General features: G+C 39.8%; 1 protein-coding gene across 7 annotated transcripts in view; it reads right to left on the bottom strand.

The window, feature by feature from the left end:
• Positions 1–18,960, bottom strand: part of GPR141 (G protein-coupled receptor 141) — a 65,421-nt gene extending 46,461 nt beyond the window's left edge. For 6 of the 7 annotated variants that reach the window (XM_050783326.1, XM_050783330.1, XM_050783328.1 and 3 more), the window contains exon 1: positions 18,775–18,960. The gene's annotated coding sequence lies outside the window, so the exon portion shown is untranslated. Of the gene's footprint in view, positions 1–5,806; positions 5,957–18,774 lie in introns of all 7 variants that reach the window. The other variant, XM_050783329.1, reaches the window with a different exon arrangement.
• Between the last annotated feature and the right edge of the window lie 372 nt (positions 18,961–19,332).

Genomic DNA, 19,332 nt, shown 5'->3' with positions numbered 1-19,332 from the left:
CTTTATAAACTCACTGTAAGTTGAAAATACCATTAAGTTGAAAGTGTATTTAACATATGTAACCTACCAAACATCATAGCTTAACCTCAACTACTTTAAACATGCTTAGAACACTTACATTAGCCTACAGTTGGGCAAAACCATCTAACACAAAGCTATTTTATAATAACATTATTATAAATGATTTTTAAGCAAAAGTCAAGATTCAGAGTCTGTTTTCTACTGAGTGAGTATTGCTTTCACACTATTATAAATTGCAAACTTATAAGTCAATCATTGTTTAAATGGGGGATTGTCTGTACTTTCAAACCAGAGGTGGCTGGAGGCCAAGGTATATGGGTAACTTATTTTTTCCTGTGACTCCAAGAACAGATGCAAGAATTTATGTTTAAGCAAAAGAACAAATACTATATGCTTTCACTTATACAAGGGACCTAAAATTGTCAAATTTATAGAGACTGAAAGTAGAATAGAGATAACCAGGGGATAACCGCCACACAGTGACAACATGACATGTTGGCTTGTCAATATACATTTTTTAATTCAAACACTATGGAAGTGTTTAAAGAGAAAGGATAGCTGAGTGACAGAAAGATGGCTAACTAGAAGCCCCTAGCACATGTCCTCACCACAAAGACAGACAAAACAATGAATACATAACTACATTTTAATAAAAATAGCTAGAGCAGAGTGGCAGAGTTCCTTAAAGAAGTAACAGAAACCTGAATGAACACAGAAACTTAGGATACCCACATAGAGAACAGAAGGAAACACAGGGACTCCTACATTCCATCCGCCAGCCAGAATCAGCTGGGAGCGAGGAGGAATTTCTCCCATTGTCAGAAAGGTGAGCAAGAGAACCCTAGCCTACCTCATCCACACTTTGAACATCTACAGACCTTGCCAGTGGGTCTCTACTGTCCTCACAGGCATTAAGTCGAGCTGAGGGAGCTGCCTGGAGTCCACACAGCTGTGCTCCTAGCAAAGGAGTGGACACAGTGTCCCACCCCCAGTGGCCTGCATGGCTACTGTTATGCCATTTCGGAACTGGAACTATGTTAGAGTGTGTCTTGCTCCAGGGGCATGGAGCTATTGGGGCCCCTTCATCCCTGAAGTTAAGCTGCCATGGAACCACCCCCATTCTGTGGCCTGATATCCACAAGCTGAGCTGTGAGCAACTGTTACACCCTTCCCTGGAGGCCAAGTGACTGTAAACCACTCTACCTGCTCCTCCTTCTGCCCCCTCGTCTGGAGCTAAAGCTGAAGCTGTGCAATCCCCGCTGGGGAAACCTTGCTTTGGCAGAACAGCTCCATATACATCTCGCAGTACTGGCTGTGCCCTGCCTTCAGGGCCCTAAGCTGACGCTGCACACTGCCTGCTGGGAAAATGGTGCCTTAGCGGAATTCCTTTATCTACCCTTCCCAGTCACTGAGCTCTACCCTTAGGGTAGAGCTGTAGTTTGGATACTTGACCCTCTAAGCCTAATGTTGAAATTTGATCCCCAATGTTGGAATCCAGGCCAAACAGGAAGTGCTAAGGTTATGGGGGTGGATCCCTCATGAATGGCTTGGTGCTGTCCTCATGGTAATAAGTGAATTCTTGCTCTATTAATTCCCATGAGAATTTCCCTGAGAGTTGGTTGTTAAAAAGAGCCTGGCACCTTCCCCATCTCTCTTGCTTCCTCTCTTGCCATGTGATCTGCACATCTGCCATGTTTCTTGTACAGGCTGCAGAACCATGAGCTAAATAAACCAATCTTCTTTATAAACTACCCAGCCTCAATATTCCTTCACTGCAACACAAATGGACTAAGACAGGGCCTGAGCTGGAGCTGCATGCTCCCTGATAGGAAAACAGTTCTTCAGCAGAACAGCTCCATCTACCTCTCCAGTTGTTGCTGCACCCTGCCCCCCGGGGCCTGAGCTCAAGTTGCACAATCTTTCCTGAGGAAATGGCGCCTTGGTGGAGTTGCTTAATCTACTTCTCCCGGTTGCTGCTGCACCCTGCCCTGAGGGGCCTAAGCCAAGGCTGTGCACTGCCTCCCAAGGAAAAAGTGCCCTGGCAGAGCTGCTCCAAAACCCCTCCCAGTCGCTGCTGCACCTGTCCCACAGAACCAATACTGAAGTTGCACACTGCCTCTCATCCCTTCTGATTACTACTGGGCCCTGACACAGGTTTCAGAGCTGAAACAATGCCAGACATCCCAGGAAAATAGTGCCTTGGCTGCCCAGGATAGTCATACCTCACCAAAGTCTAAATCGAAGCAACAACCTGCCTCCCAGGAAATGGTGCCTTGACTGTCTGAAGTGGTCATACACTGCAGTACCTAAGCCGAAACAGTGTCCTATATCCCAAGGAAATGGTGCCTGGGTCATCTAGACCAGTCTTGCCCTCCAGGACTGGCTGAAGTGGCACATTGCCCTTGGGAACTCTGTGTCTTTACAGACTTCAAGCTAAGAAGCTGCACATCTAAGGCTGAATTGACAAGATACCCTATATCCAAGAAAAACAGCTGAGACACCCCATCCTACAGGCAAAATAACTCTAGTATTCTGCTTCCCTGGAGTTGGACTAGCCCGCTAGAGTTTGAACTACTGAGATACCTCTCTTCTGAGGAAGTAGAGTCATTGGTGTGCTGCTTCATGTTCCCACAGGGCCCTAACAGCTGTGCCCCACCATTCTGGGATACTTGCTGCCACTGTACCTGCTCTCACAGAGTCTGGGATGCTGCTAAGCCCCACCATCCCAGGGTCTAGACTCACCACTAGGAGGTGCTTCATCCCCTTTGTCCCAAGTTGCCACTGAGGCCTATTGGCTCAGTTTACAGAAATACAGCCATACCTGACTCCTCTAGACCATATAGCTAAGACAATCATAAGCAAAAAGAACAAAGGTGGCGGCATCAAGCTACCTGACTTCAAACTATACTACAAGGCTACAGTAACCAAAACAGCATGGTACTGGTACCAAAACAGATATATAGACCAATGGAACAGAACAGAGGCCTCAGAAATAATGCCACACATGTACAACCATCTGATCTTTGACAAACCTAACAAAAACAAGCAATGAGGAAAGGATTCCCTATTTAATAAATGGTGTAGGGAAAACTGGCTAGCCATATGCAGAAAACTGAAACTGGACCCCTTCCTTACACCTTATACAAAAATTAACTTTTGTATAAGACAGATTGAAGACATAAATGTAAAACCTAAAACCATAAAAACCCTAGAAGAAAACCTAGGCAATACCATTCAGGACATAGGCGTGGGCAAAGGCTTCATGACTAAACACCAAAAGCAATGGCAACAAAAGCCAGAATTGACAAATGGGATCTAATTAAACTAAAGAGCTTCTGCACAGCAAAAAATGAATAAATAAAAAATAAAAAAATAATAATAATTTTGCAATCTATCCATCTGACAAAGGGCTTATATCCAGAATCTACAAGGAACTCAAACAAATTTACAAGAAAAAGACAACCCCATCAAAAAGTGGGCAAAGGATACGAACAGACACTTCTCAAAAGAAGACATTTATGTGGCCAACAAACATATGAAAAAAAGCTCATCATCATGGGTCATTAGAGAAATGCAAATCAAAACCATAATGAGATACCATCCCACGCCAGTTAGAATAGTGATCATTAGAAAGCCAGGAAACAACAGATGCTGGAGAGGATGGTGAGAAATAGGTACGCTTTTACACTGTTGGTAGGAGTGTAAATTATTTCAACCATTGTAGAAGACAGTATGGTGATTCCTCAAGGATCTAGAACCAGAAATACCATTTGACTCAGCAATCTTATTACTGGGTATACACCCAAAGGATTATAAGTCATTCTACTATAAAGACACATGCACACGCATATTTATTGCAGCACTATTCACAATAGCAAAGACTTAGATCCAACCCAAATGCCCATAAATGGTAGAATGGATAAAGAAAATGTGGCACATATACACCATGGAATACTATGCAGCCATAAAAAAGGAGGAGTTCATGTTTTTTGCAGGGACATGGATGAAGCTGGAAGCCATCATTCTCAGCAAACTAACACAGGAACACAAAACCAAACACTGCACGTTCTCACTCATAAGTGGGAGTTGAACAACGAGAACACATGGACACAGGGAGGGGAACATCACACACTGGGGGCTGTTGGGGGATGGGGAGCTGGGGGAGGGATAGCATTAGGAGAAATACCTAATGTACATAACGGGTTGATGGGTGCAGCAAACCACCATGGCACGTGTATACCTATGTAACAAACCTGCATGTTCTGCACATGTATCCCAGAACTTAAGATGTAATTAAAAAAAGAAAAGAAAGAAAAACAGCATACAATTCAGCCCACCAAAAAAACAAAACAAAACAAAAAAAATCAAAGACAGTGAGAATTCTTAAAACAGCAATAAAAAACATAAAGTCACTCTAAAGGAATCCCCATTAGATTAACAGCACATTTCTTAAGAGAAAGCTAACAGGCCAAGAGAGAATGGGATGATATATTCAAAATGTTAAAGGGGGAAAAAAATACTCCACTCGAGACTACACCCAGAAAAGGTATCTTTCAGAAATGAGAGATAAAAACATCTTTCCCAGACAAACAAAAACTAAGGGAATTTATTACCACTCACCAGCCTTACCAAAACATGCTCAAGGGAGTCCTACATCTAGAAGCAAAATGACAATCATCATGAAAACATGCAAAAGTATAAAACTAACTGGTAGAGCAGATACACAAAGGAGAAACAGAAAATAATCAAACTTTATATTACAGAAAATCATTAAACCACAATAATAAACAATAAGAGAGGAAGAAAAGAACAAAGAATATACAAAACTACAAGAAAACAATTAACGAAATAACAGGAGTAAGTCTTCACCTATAAATAATAACCTTGAATGTAAATGGATTAAATTCTCCACTTAAAAGATATAGACTGACTTGAACCAGGGAGGCAGAGGTTGCAGTGAGCCAAGATGGCGCCACGGCACTCCAGCCTGGGTGACAGAGTGAGACTCCATCTCAAAAAAACAAAGCAAAACAACAACAAAAAAAAACACAACAGCAACAACAACAACAACAACAACAACAACAAACAAAAAAAAGATACAGACTGGATAACTAGGTGAAAAAAAAGACCCAACTATATTCTGTTCACAATAAACTTACTTCACCTATAATAGTACAGATAGACTAGAAGTAAAGAGATGGAAAAAGACATTCCATGTAAAGAGAAACCAAAATTGAGCAGGAGTAACTATACTTAGGAAGATAAAAGAGATTTTAATCAAACCTCTAAAAAGATACAAACAAGGTCATCCTATAATGATAAAAAGGATCAATTCATAAAGAGAACATACCAGTTGTAAATATGTATGCCCCAACACCAGAGCACATAGATACATAAAACAAACGTTATCGAATCTAAAGGGAGAGATAGACTACAATACAGTAATCACAGGAGACTTCAACACTTTGTTCTCAGCATGGGCAGATGATATAGAGAGAAAATAAACAAAGAAATTTGGATTTAAGCTGCACTTTGGATGAAATAGACCTAACTGATATTTACAGAACATTTCATCTAGCAGCTACAGAATACGTTTTGTTTTTTTTTTTTTCATCAACACATGAAACATTCTTCAGGACAGGTTACATGTTAGGCCACAAAACAATCCTCAACACATTTAAAAGAACTGAAATAATATCAAATATATTTTCTTACCACGATGAAATAATCTAGAAATAAATAACAAGAGTGTATTAGGCTGTTCTTGTATTGCTATAAAAAATACCTGAGACTTGGTAATTTATAAGAAAAGAGGTTTCTTTGGCTCATGGCTCTGCAGGCTATACAGGAAGCACAGTGCCAGTATCTGCTTCTGGGGAGCCATCAGGAAGATTTTACTCATTGTGGAAGGTGAAGTGGGAGCAGGCACATCACACTGTAAAAACAGGAGAAAGGATGGGTGAAGTGCTACACACTTAAATGGGTGGATCTTGTGAAAACTCTCTCACTACCAGGTGGACAGCACCAAGCCGTGAGAGATCTGCTCCCATGACTCAAACACCTCCCACCAGGTCTCACGTCTAACACTAGGATTTACATCTCAACATGAGATTCAGAGGGGACATCCAAAGTATATTACAAGAGAAACGGTCAAAACTGTAAAAATGCATGGAAATTTAAAAAAAAAATGCTCCTGAATGACCAATTGGTCATGAAGAAATTAAGAAGGATATTTTAAAATGTCTTGAAATAAATGAAAATAGAAACCTAAATTCCAAAATGTATGGAGTACAGCAGAAGCAGTATTAAGAGAGAAGTTTATAACAATAATGGCTACATCAGAAAAGTAGAAAGATTTCAAATAAACAATGTAAACTGTATCACTAGGGACTAGAAAAACAAAAACAAAACAAACCCCAAATTAGTAGAAGGAAATAAATAATAACGATTAGAGCAGAAATAAATGAAATTGAAACTGAAAACAAAATACAAAAGAGAAATGAAATAAAAACTTATCTGAAAATATAAATGAAACTGACAAATGATTACCTAAACTAACCAAGAATAAAAGAGAAAATACCCAAATAAATAAAATCAGAAAGGAGAAGAGACTGTACAATTAATAGCACAGAAATTTAAAATAAAAAAAGAATCACTGAAGACTACCATGAACAACTGTACACCAACAAGATGGAAAACCTAGCAAAAATGGATAAATTCATGGATACGTATACCCTACCAAGACTGACTCAAGAAGAAACAGAAACTCTGAATAGACCAATTATTAATAATAAAACTAAATCCATAATTTTTAAAAAGTCTTCCATCAAAGAAAAGCCCAAGACCTCAAGACTTTGCTGCTGAATCCTACCAAACATTTAGAAAATAACTAATACTATTTCTTTTCAAACTCTTCCAGAAAATTTAAGGGGAGAAAATTCTTTTAAACTCATTCCTCAAGGCCAGCATTAACCTGATTCCAAAACCAGACAAGGATACAACCAAAAAAGAAAACTATAGGCCTATATCCCTGATGAGCACAGATGCAAAAATCCTCAACAAAATACTAGTAAATGGAATCTGGCAGCACATTAAAAAGATTATTCACCATGACCAAAAGGGATTTATCCTAAGGATAGAAGGATAGTTTGACATATGCAAATAGACAAATGTGATATATCAGATCAACAGAATGAAGGACAAAAACCATGTGATCATCTCAATAGATGCAGAAAAAGCATTTGATAAATTTCAACATACCTTCATAAGATTACCAGGGGCCTGAGAGAAGGAAAGAATGAGGATTAACTGTTTAATGAGTAAAGAGTTTTAGTCTGGGATGATGAAAAACTTCTGGAAATGAATTATAGTCCTGGTTGCACAACAAACTGAATGTATTTAAGCCACTAAGCTATATGGTAAAATATTTAAAATGGTAAATTTTATATACTTTACCACAAAAGAAAGGGAAAAGGAATTGTCTTTACAGCAGACTCTCCCTTTAGTCAAGAAAGGAAAATTCTGATAAGCCGTTTAGTGGCATGAATGGGAGATAAGCGCTACTGGTAGTTTCAGAGATGCTTCCGACCTCCATGGACCACATTTCTGTTCAATGGGCCTTCCTCTTGTCAGATGATTATGGCATGAACTTGTTTTTCACATCCCTAGCTGGGGCTTAACATACGGGGAGAAGAACCTGAACTTGTGGAAGTGAAGGCAAGGAGGAGAGAGGACTTCTGGCCAGGAAGGATGAGTGGGTCTCAGTAGCACGGCCTCAGGCCAGGGCTAAAATGAGTGATGGTCACCTCCAGGAAGGGAAGTGCTAATACTTCTGGAAGGCATTCTCTAACTGTGAATTTTGTATATCTTTTTACTACATTGTAATTTTTTTTTTTTCTGAGTCGGAGTTTCACTCTTGTTGCCCAGGCTGGAGTGCAGTGGTGCAATCTTGGCTCACCACAACCTCTGCCTCCTGGGTTCAAGTGATTCTCCTACCTCAGCCTCCTGAGTAGCTGGGATTACAGGTGTGTACCACCATGCTCGGCTAATTTTTATATTTTTAGTAGAGACGAGGTTTCACCATGTTGGCAAGGCTGATCTCGAACTCCTGACCTCAGGTGTACCACCATGCCCGGCTAATTTTTGTATTTTTAGTAGAGACAGGATTTCACCATGTTGGCCAGGCTGTTCTCGAACTCCTGACCTCAGATAATTCAACCACCTCCTAAAATACTGGGATTACAGGCATAAGCCACTGCGTCTGGCCTACTACATTGTAATTTTTTAAAGTTGACACCAAGCATTCAATATAGTTCATGGGCCAGCAAACTACATCCCGTGAGCTGGCCACTCATTTTTGTAAATACAGTTTTTATCTGATCACAGCCACACTTATTTATTTATGTCTGTGGCTGCATTCACACTACAACTATAAGTTGTATCGTTGCAACCTAGGTTGTTTGGCTCACAAAATCTAAAATATTTACTATCTGGTCCTTTAAGAAAAACCTATTTTGCCCCCAAAATAGGTTTGCCACAGATGTAAGTTTACTTGTCTTTGAGAGGAAATGAAAGGGGTCTTGACCACTTTTTGGAGTAAAGCCTTCCAGAGAAGTGCAGAGGTCATCTGAAAATAGAGCTCGGGGCAGCAGTTGAAGTGAGAGGAGTGGGTGCTACCAGTCTTGGATTTGTAGAACATGCAAGCACTGCCCAGGGAGTCTCAGAAATCCTCAGAGAGGGGACTAAGCTTCCTGCCACACCCAAGTGAGACCTTGGATCATAAGACATATTCGAGCTCCCATTCATGAAGGTTCTGGTCTTTGGATTACATCTGGGACTAATCTCAATCCTTAAGGAAATCCGGAAATATGTCCTCGGTAAAACTGCTAAATGTGTGAAGAAAATGGTGCTATTTAATATAGAGTGATTCTGCACAGGTTCACTGTATAATTGTATCCCAAAGCAAAGACTACATTGCTATTTCCTAACAGCTTCTGAGATGAGGGGATGACAAGAGCAGAGGTGAGAGGCACTTTTTTGAATAAGGATGTCTCAGGCATGATACCAACTATATACAAAGCTACTCAGGTTTTTCATTACCATTTCTTAAAATTTTAAATCTTATATTTCCCTGAGAAGTGAGTGAATCATATACTAGTTATTATAGATTGGATTTCTTTTAGTGGAATTGTTCCTGGAGTGTGAACAGAGCTATGATTTGATTGATCACAAGTTATTCCCCTGCCCCAGGTAGCTGTAGAAAATTCTCAGGAAACAGTGCACTGACTGACATCATCAATTGGGCAGGCAGTGGAGCGCAGTCTGAACTTTTTTATCAGGGAGCAGAGTAGTGCCCTAAGTTCTACCAGACTTGACTTTTGGATTTCCCAGAAGAGCTACCATTTATGCATGATGCTCCAGCTGATAATATCTTCTACCCAGTCTCAGGACACAAAGGGCTCAGATGCTGATGGCAATGCTTTTCATTAACAAAATTTCACTCTCCACTCATGCCATCCCAGAGAGTAGGTTACTAGCAACCTTGTAAGAAGTATTTCTCTCTCCTATGTTAATTAAATTTCACAAATTTCACTCTTTTTAAAAAGTGACTTAATCATCAGGAACTGCAATATTGAGTTGGCCAGTTATTTCGAAATCACAGTTACCTCCAAATTTGAAAAGAGAAGCCATCTTTGGACTGAGCAACTACCGCTTTTAGACCATCTGGAGTTCCAAGCCTTCAGTATCTATGGTACATAATCTCCATGATAATACCTTCATCATTTCATTCACTTATTCACTCATATAACCATTCCAAAGATGCTGAGTACTTACTAGGGGTCAAACACTGTTCTAAAATATAAAGGTAGCAAAGGCATAGTTCCTGACCTTAAGCAAATTATGTTTTTAAGAAACAGACTATGCTTAGATTAAGTTTGATTATGATTGTCATGAATAATAACATTGTCATTCAAAATAAGATGGGACAATAACAATTTTTGGAAAATACTTTGGTATAACGCATGAAGTAGCTTTGAAAACACTTTGCTGGGGGCGTGCCCAAGATGGCCAAATAGGAACAGCCCCAGCCTCCAGCTCCCAGGGTGAGTGACACAGAAGACAGGTGATTTCTGCATTTTCAACTTAAGTACCGGGTTCATCTCACTGGGGTGTGTTGGACAGTTGGTGCTGGTCCGCACATGCAGCCCGACCAGCGAGAGCTGAAGCAGGGCGAGGCATCGCCTCCCCTGGGAAGCACAAGGGGGAAGGGAATTCCTTTTCCCAGCCAAAGGAAATTGAGACACACAACACCTGGAAAATAGGGTAACTCTCACCCTCATACTGTGCTTTACCAAGGGTCTTAGCAAATGGCACACCAGGAGATTATATCCCACACCTGGCCCAGAGGGTCCCACACCCACAGAGCCTCCCTCATTGCTAGCATAGCAGTCTGAGATCTAACAGCAAGGCAGCAGTGAGGCTGGGGGAGGGGCGCCCACCATTGCTGAGGCTTAAGTAGGTAAACAAAGCCCCTGGGAAGCTCGAATTGGGTGGAGCCCACCACAGTTCAAGGAGGCCAGCCTGCCTCTGTAGACTCCTACTCTGGGGACAGGGCATAGCTAAACAAAAAGCAGCAGAAACCTCGGCAGAGGTAAATGCCCCTGTCTGACAGCTTTGAAGAGAGCAGTGAATCTCCCAGCACAAAGGTTGAGATCTAAGAATGGACATACTGCCTGCTCAAGTGGGTCCCTGACCCCTGAGTAGCCTAACTGGGAGACATCCCCCACTAGGTGCAGACCGACACCTCACACCTCACACCTCACATGGTGGGGTACACCCCTGAGACGAAGCTTCCAGAGCAAGAATCAGACAGCAACACTCGCTGTTCAGCAATATTCTATCTTCTGCAGACTCTGCTGCTGATACCCAGGCAAACAGGGTCTGGAGTGGACCTCAAGCAAACTCCAACAGACCTACAGCTGAGGATCCTGACTGTTAGAAGGAAAACTAACAAACAGAAAGGACACCCACACCAAAACCCCATCAGTACATCACCATCATCAAAGACCAAAGGCAGATAAAACCACAAAGATGGGGAAAAAGCAGTGCAGAAAAGCTGGAAATTCAAAAAATCAGAGCGCATCCCCTCCTCCAAAGGAATGCAGCTCATCACCAGCAATGGAACAAAGCTGGACGGAAAATGACTTTGAAGAGTCGAGAGAAGAAGGCTTCAGTCGATCAAACTTCTCAGAGCTAAAGGAGGAACTACGTAACCAGTGCAAACAAACTAAAACCCTTGAAAACAGATTTGACGAATGGCTAACTAGAATAACCAATGTAGAGAAGTCCTTAAAAGAACTGACAGAGATGAAAAACATAACACAAGAACTACGTGACAAATGCACAAGCTTCAGTAACCGACTCGATCAACTGGAAGAAAGACTATCAGCGATTGAAGATCAAATGAATGAAATGAAGTGAGAGAGAAGTATAGAGAAAAAAGAGTAAAAAGAAATGAAGAAAGCGTCCAAGAAATATGGGATTATGTGAAAAGACCAAATCTACATCTGATTGGTGTGCCTGAAAGTGACAGGGAAAATGGAACCAAGTTGGAAAACACTCTGCAGGGTATCATCCAGGAGAACTTCCCCAACCTAGTAAGGCAGGTCAACATTCAAATTCAGGAAATACAGAGAATGCCACAAAGATACTCCTCGAGAAGAGCAACTCCAAGACACATAATTGTCAGATTCACCAAAGTTGAAATGAAGGAAAAAATGTTAATAGCAGCCAGAGAGAAAGGTCGGATTACACACAAAGGGAAGTCCATCAGACTAACAGCAGATCTCTCGGGAGAAATTCTACAAGGCAGAAGAGAGTGGGGGCCAATATTCAACATTCTTAAAGAAAAGAATTTTCAACCCAGAATTTCATATCTAGCCAAACTAAGTTTCATAAGTGAAGGAGAAATAAAATCCTTTACAGACAAGCAAATGCTTAGAGATTTTGTCACCACCAGGCCTGCCCTACAAGAGATCCTGAAGGAAGCACTAAACATGGAAAGGAACAACAGGTACCAGCCATTGCAAAAAATGTCAAAATGTAAAGTTCATCGATGCTAGGAAGAAACTGCATCAACTAGCCAGCAAAATAACCAGCTAACATCATAATGACAGGATCAAGTTCACAAATAACAATATTAACCTTAAATGTAAATGGACTAAATGCTCCAATTAAAAGACACACACTGGCAAATTGGATAAAGAGTCAAGACCCATCAGTCTGCTGTATTCAGGAGACCCATCTCACATGCAAAGACACACATAGGCTCAAAATAAAGGGATGGAGGAAGATCTACCAAGCAAATGGAAAACAAAAAAAAGCAGGAGTTGCAATCCTAGTCTCTGATAAAACAGACTTTAAACCATCAAAGATCAAAAGAGACAAAGAAGGCCATTACATAATGGTAAAGGGATCAATTCATTAGGAAGAGCTCACTATCCTAAATATATATGCACCCAATACAGGAGCACCCAGATTCATAAAGCAAGTCCTTAGAGACTTACAAAGACACTTAGACTCCCATACAATAATAATGGGAGATTTTAACACCCCACTGTCAACATTAGACAGATCAATGAGACAGAAAGTTAATAAGGATATCCAGAAATTGAACTCAACTCTGCACCAAGCAGACCTAATAGACAATGACAGAACTCTCCACCCCAAATCAACAGAATATACATTCTTCTCAGCACCACATCACACTTATTCCAAAATTGACCACATAGTTGGAAGTAAAGCACTCCTCAGCAAATGCAAAAGAACAGAAATTATAACAAACTGTCTCTCAGACCACAGTGCAATCAAACTAGAACTCAGGACTAAGAAACTCAATCAAAACTGCTCAACTACATGGAAACTGAACAACCTGCTCCTGAATGACTACTGGGTACATAATGAAATGAAGGCAGAAATAAAGATGTTCTTTGAAATCAATGAGAACAAAGATACAACATACCAGAATCTCTGAGACACATTTAAAGCAGTGTGTAGAGGGAAATTTATAGCACTAAATGCCCACAGGAGAAAGCAGGAAAGATCTAAAATTGACACCCTAACATCACAATTAAAAGAACTAGAGAAGTAAGAGCAAACACATTCAAAAGCTAGGAGAAGGCAAGAAATAACCAAGATCAGACCAGAACAGAAGGAGATAGAGACACAAAAAACCCTCCAAAAAACCAGTGAATCCAGGAGCTGGTTTTTTGAAAAGATCAACAAAATTGATAGACTGCTAGCAAGACTGATAAAGAAGAAAAGAGAGAAGAATCAAAGAGATGAAATAAAAAATGATAAAGGGGATATCACCACCCACCCCACAGAAATACAAACTACCATCAGAGAATACTATAAACACCTCTATGCAAATAAACTAGAAAACCTAGAAGAAATGGATAATTTCCTGGACACTTACACTCTCCCAAGACTAAACCAGGAAGACATTGAATCCCTGAATAGACCAATAGCAGGCTCTGAAATTGAGGCAATAATTAATAACCTACCAACCAAAAAAAGTCCAGGACCAGAAGGATTCACAGCCAAATTCTACCGGAGGTACAAGGAGGAGTTGGTACCATTCCCTCTGAAACTATTCCAATCAATGGAAACAGAGGGATTCCTCCATAACTCATTTTACAAGGACAACATCATCCTGATACCAAAGCCTGACAGAGATACAACAAAAAAAGAGAATTTTAGACCAATATCCCTGATGAACATCGATGCAAAAATCCTCAATAAAATACTGGCAAACCAAATCCAGCAGCACATCAAAAAGCTTATCCACCATGATCAAGTGGGCTTCATCCCTGGGATGCAAGGCTGGTTCAACATATGCAAATCAATAAATGTAATCCAGCATATAAACAGAACCAAAGACAAAAACCACATGACTATCTCAATAGATGCAGAAAAGGCCTTTGACAAAATTCAACAGCCCTTCATGCTAAAAACTCTCAATAAATTCAGTATTGTTGGAACGTATCTCAAAATAATAAGAGCTATTTATGACAAACCCACAGCCAATATCATACTGAATGGGCAAAAACTGGAAGCATTCCCTTTGAAAACTGGCACAAGACAAGGATACCCTCTCTCACCACTCCTATTCAACATAGTGTTGGAAGTTCTGGCTAGGGCAATCATGCAAGAGAAAGAAATCAAGGTATTCAGTTAGGAAAAGAAGAAGTCAAATTGTCCCTGGTTGCAGATGACATGATTGCATATTTAGAAAACCCCATTGTCTCAGCCCAAAATCTCCTTAAGCTGGTAAGCAACTTCAACAAAGTCTCAGGATACAAAATCAACGTGCAAAAATCACAAGCATTCTTATACAGCAGTAACAGACAAACAGAGAGCCAAATCATGAATGAACTCCCATTCACAATAGCTTCAAAGAGAATAAAATACCTAGGAATCCAACTTACAAGGGATGTAAAGGACCGACCTCTTCAAGGAGAACTACAAACTACTGCTCAATGAAATAAAACAGGACACAAACAAATGGAAGAACATAACATACCATGCTCATGGATAGGAAGAATCAATATTGTGAAAATGGCCATACTGCCCAAGGTAATTTATAGATTCAATGCCATCCCCATTAAGTTACCAATGACTTTCTTCACAGAATTGGAGAAAACTGCTTTAAAGTTCATATGGAACCAAAAAAGAGCCCAACTAAAAATACCTAGAACTAAAAATGCCAAGACAATCCTAAGCCAAAAGAACAAAGCTGGAGGCATCATGCTACCTGACTTCAAACTATACTACAAGGCTACAGTAACCAAAACAGCATGGTACTGGTACCAAAACAGAGATATAGACCAATGGAACAGAACAGAGCCCTCAGAAATAATACCACACATCTACAGCCATCTGATCTTTGACAAACCTGAGAAAAACAAGAAATGGGGAAAGGATTCCCTATTTAATAAATGGTGCTGGGAAAACTAGCTAGCCATATGTAGAAAGTTGAAACTGGATCCTTTCCTTACTCCTTATACGAAAATTAATTCAAGATGGATTAGAGACTTAAACGTAAAACCTAAAACCATAAAAACCCTAGAAGAAAACCTAGGTAGGTAATACCATTCAGGACAGAGGCATGGGCAAGGACTTCATGTCTAAAACACCAAAAGTAACAGCAACAAAAGCCAAAATTGACAAATGGGATCTAATTAAACTAAAGAGCTTCTGCACAGCAAAAGAAACTACCATCAGAGTGAACAGGCAACCTATAGAATGGGAGAAAATTTTTGCAATCTACTCATCTGACAAAGGGCTAATATCCAGAACCTATAAAGAACTCAATCAAATTTACAAGAAAAAAACAAACAACCCCATCCAAAAGTGGGCAAAGGATATGAACAAACACTTCTCAAAAGAAGACATTCATACAGTCAACAGACACATGAAAAAATGCTCATCATCACTTGCCATCAGAGAAATGCAAATCAAAACCACAATGAGATACCATCTCACACCAGTTAGAATGCGGATCATTAAAAAATCAGGAAACAACAGGTGCTGGAGAGGATGTGGAGAAATAAGAACACTTTTACACTGTTGGTGGAACTGTAAACAAGTTCAACCGTTGTGGAAGACAGTGTGGCCATTCCTCAAGGACCTAGAACTAAAAATACCATTTGACCCAGCCATCCCATTACTGGGGATATACCCAAAGGATTATAAGTCATGCTGCTATAAAGACACATGCACACTTATGTTTATTGTGGCACTATTCACAATAGCAAAGACTTGGAATCAACCCAAATGTCCATCAGTGACAGACTGGATTAAGAAAATGTGGCACATATACACCATGGAATACTATGCAGCCATAAAAAAGGATGAGTTCGTGTCCTTTGTAGGGACATGGATGCAGCTGGAAACCATCATTCTCAGCAAACTATCGCAAGAACAGAAAACCAAATACCGCATGTTCTCCCTCATAGGTGGGAATTGAACAATGAGATCACTTGGACACAGGAAGGGGAACATCACACACTGGGTCCTATTGTGGGGAGGGGGGAGGGGGGAGGGATAGCATTAGGAGAGATACCTAATGTAAATGACGAGTTATTGGGTGCAGCACACCAACATGGCACATGTATACATATGTAACAAACCTGCACCTTGTGCACATGTACCCTACAACTTAAACAATAAAAAAAAACTCTTCTTCAGTTCAAAAAAAGGAAAAGAAAACACTTTGCAAAGCAATGTCTCAGAAATCTTTGACCAATTGAAAATTGTTTTCAATGTTACTACTTTGAAGGATAGTACTGACTTGCACATACTCTAATCTTCTTTAAAATATTTTTTGTCTGAGTCTGAGTCAGGAAGACTGCTTGAGCCCAGGGATTTGAGACCAGCCTTGGCAACACAGTGAGACCCCCCTCTCTAAAGAAAAAAAAAAGGCAGGCAGGGTGGCTCACGCCTGCAGTCCCAGCTATTCGTGAGGCTGAAGTGAGAGGATCACCTGATTCCAGGAGATGAAGGCTTCAGTGAGCTGTGATTGCGTGACTGCACTCCTGCCTTGGAGACAGAGCGAGGCCCTGTCCCAAAAATATATTTTTAACGTATTATTTAACAATATATTTAACATATTTTAGTCACAACATGCTATGTCTCTTATAGTGCTAGCACAATGGCTTATACATAGTAGACACCAGTAAACATTTCACGGGTTCATTGATTTTAAATTTGGAAAGCACTTTTAGAAATTAGCTAGATCTATGGTCCTTAACTTTAATTGGATTTTGGACCACTTTGAAAATCTGATGAAATCCGTGTTTTTCTTATTTGAAAAAGAAAAAAAAAAAAAAAAAAAGCGCTGCCAAGCACAATGGCTCATGCCTGTAATCCCAACACGGCCAAGACAGGAGGATCACTTGAGACCAGGAGTTTGAGACCAACCTGGGCAACATGAGCAAGACCCTGTCTCTATTTAAAAAAATTAATTAATTAGCCAGGTGTGGTGGCAAGTACCTGTAGTCTCAGCTACTGAGGAGGCTGAGATGAAAGGATCACTTGACCCCTGGAGATTGAGGCTGCAGTCAGTGAGCCATGATTGGGTCACTGAACTCCAGCCTGGGCAACAGAGAGAAAGGCCCTGAAGAAAGAAAGAGAGATAGAGAGAGAGAGAGAGAGAGAGAAAGAAACAGAGGGAGGGAGGAGTGAGGAAGGAAGGAAGGAAGGCAGGCAGGAAGGAAGGAAGGAAGGAAGGAAAGAAGTAAGGAGGGAGAGAAAAACAAACACACACAAAAAAAAGAAAAGAAAAACACACATTACACTTTTGCATGCAACTTCAGAGGATTGGTGTATCACTCTAAAGACCATGCAGGATCTCCCTTAGCTGAGCATCTCTTATCTAGTCTACAACTTCCATTTTATAATTGTTGAAAATCATTGCTAGAAGAAGAGTTGGAAAACTGTGTCCCCTAAGTCAAATCTGGCTCACTTCTTGTTTTTGTACAGCCTATGAGCTACAAATGATTTTTATAGTTTTAAATGGTTATGTAAGTACCAATATATTAGCCTCAGTTCTACCTCTCGGCTTGCAAAGTCTAAAATATTTACTATCTAGGCTTTCGTAGAAAAAGTTTGCCAACCCGTGGTCTGGAATCCTTAGATAATATTCCCCCAAATTATGCAGCCAGTTACTAGAAAACAGAGGACTAGAGTTCACACCACCTGATTCCTCATTCATTGGTCTTCCTATTACTCCTATTGACTGATTAAAATCCTGACTAATTAATTGATTTAAACCCAATAAAACAGAAAACAAAGACATGTAATTCTGGAGTACTTACTAAGTAATTTCTCAGATAAGTAATTGTGCAATTATGTAGAACGTTGAAGTCCAGAGAATTAGGTGACCTATCAAAAGTCATATAACAAATTTGTGAAACAAAATTAAATGCCTATATTCAGGTTAGGCATTACTTATTTTTTTAAAAACTTTGCCTTATATTTCATTCGACATATTTGAAAAATGCTACTTCTTGGAAGTAGAACATATCGGTACAGACGGTATTTTACTTAAAGTAAAATTATTTGAACAGATGTTGTTCCTTTTATTTGTCTTATTTAAGAAGTTATTTTTGGATCCTTCCTGTTATGTAGTACTTTAAAAGTGGTATGGAAAGAATTATAATTACCATTATTTCACATGTTATTTTGAATATGCTTCTTTTAGAAATGTCTAAGTACCTGATTGCTTACAGATTGTTTCCTTCTATTGACTAGGGCTGCCTGAATAGTTTCAAACTCTATCTGAAAATAATGCAGTAATAGAGTTAAAGGATTTTTCGTAACAAAAGAAAATTAAGACATCACTTAAAAGATAAGCATTTAAATAATTATACATAAATTCAATAGTGCCAGGTGCCCTAAAAAATTCTATGATACGTTTAGCCGGTATTTTGACAGAGAGATTCTGAAATCATTTTGGTTCATAGTTACCAATAAAAATTAGGTTTTACTTTCAGAGCAGCATATCCTAAGCAGTAAGAATAGAACAATTCTTTCTATGAAGAAGGAGTTGTGGTTAGAGAGAATAAGCTTGCTTTTTATAGCAGAACCGTTGGAAGATTCCGAATTAGAACTATGCCAACCAATTCAGTATGCTTTATTTCTACGGCATTTTCATTCATGTCTCCCCAAACCTAAGTCTTCTGCACTTACCTTGAAAATCCAGATTTCTCAGTGATGGCTACAGAGATGGGCCTCATGTCTGCCTTCCAAATAGGATTCTGTTTCAACAGCAGGGCAGCTGGGGCATTTCCATGCTCTGCATGCATTTGCAAGGGCTCTGGACAGCTCACCAAGCAAAAGGAAGTGAATGTGTTCTAAGTTCCTCAGAATGTCAACAGACCATAAAACCTCAAAACCGTTTGAAACACAATAGTCTTGAAAAACTAAGCTGTTAAACATGAATAGTCCAAGTTGCAAAACTACAGAGAGGCCAATTATGTCAAGAAATATTTATGAAGGATTGATGACTATGATGAATCAAGTTTTTAAAATGTTATTCAAACGAAATTTTGTAGAGAATGGGGAACAAAGTGATATTATCAAAAACAAAAAGGGAAGATAAACTGTGTATTGTTCTTCTGGTGAAGGAATATATGTAATATTTCCTTTCAGTAAGGAGAAAATTTCCAGAGTTGCTCTATACCTCACTGGGCTCCCACTTAGGGATCCCACTTTTATAATTGTGTTAATTAGCTGTTACTGATAAAT

Source organism: Macaca thibetana, chromosome 3, assembly GCF_024542745.1.
Source record: "Macaca thibetana thibetana isolate TM-01 chromosome 3, ASM2454274v1, whole genome shotgun sequence".
NCBI classification, from domain to species: Eukaryota; Metazoa; Chordata; class Mammalia; order Primates; family Cercopithecidae; genus Macaca; species Macaca thibetana.
This window is presented reverse-complemented; position numbering and strand designations above follow the sequence as displayed.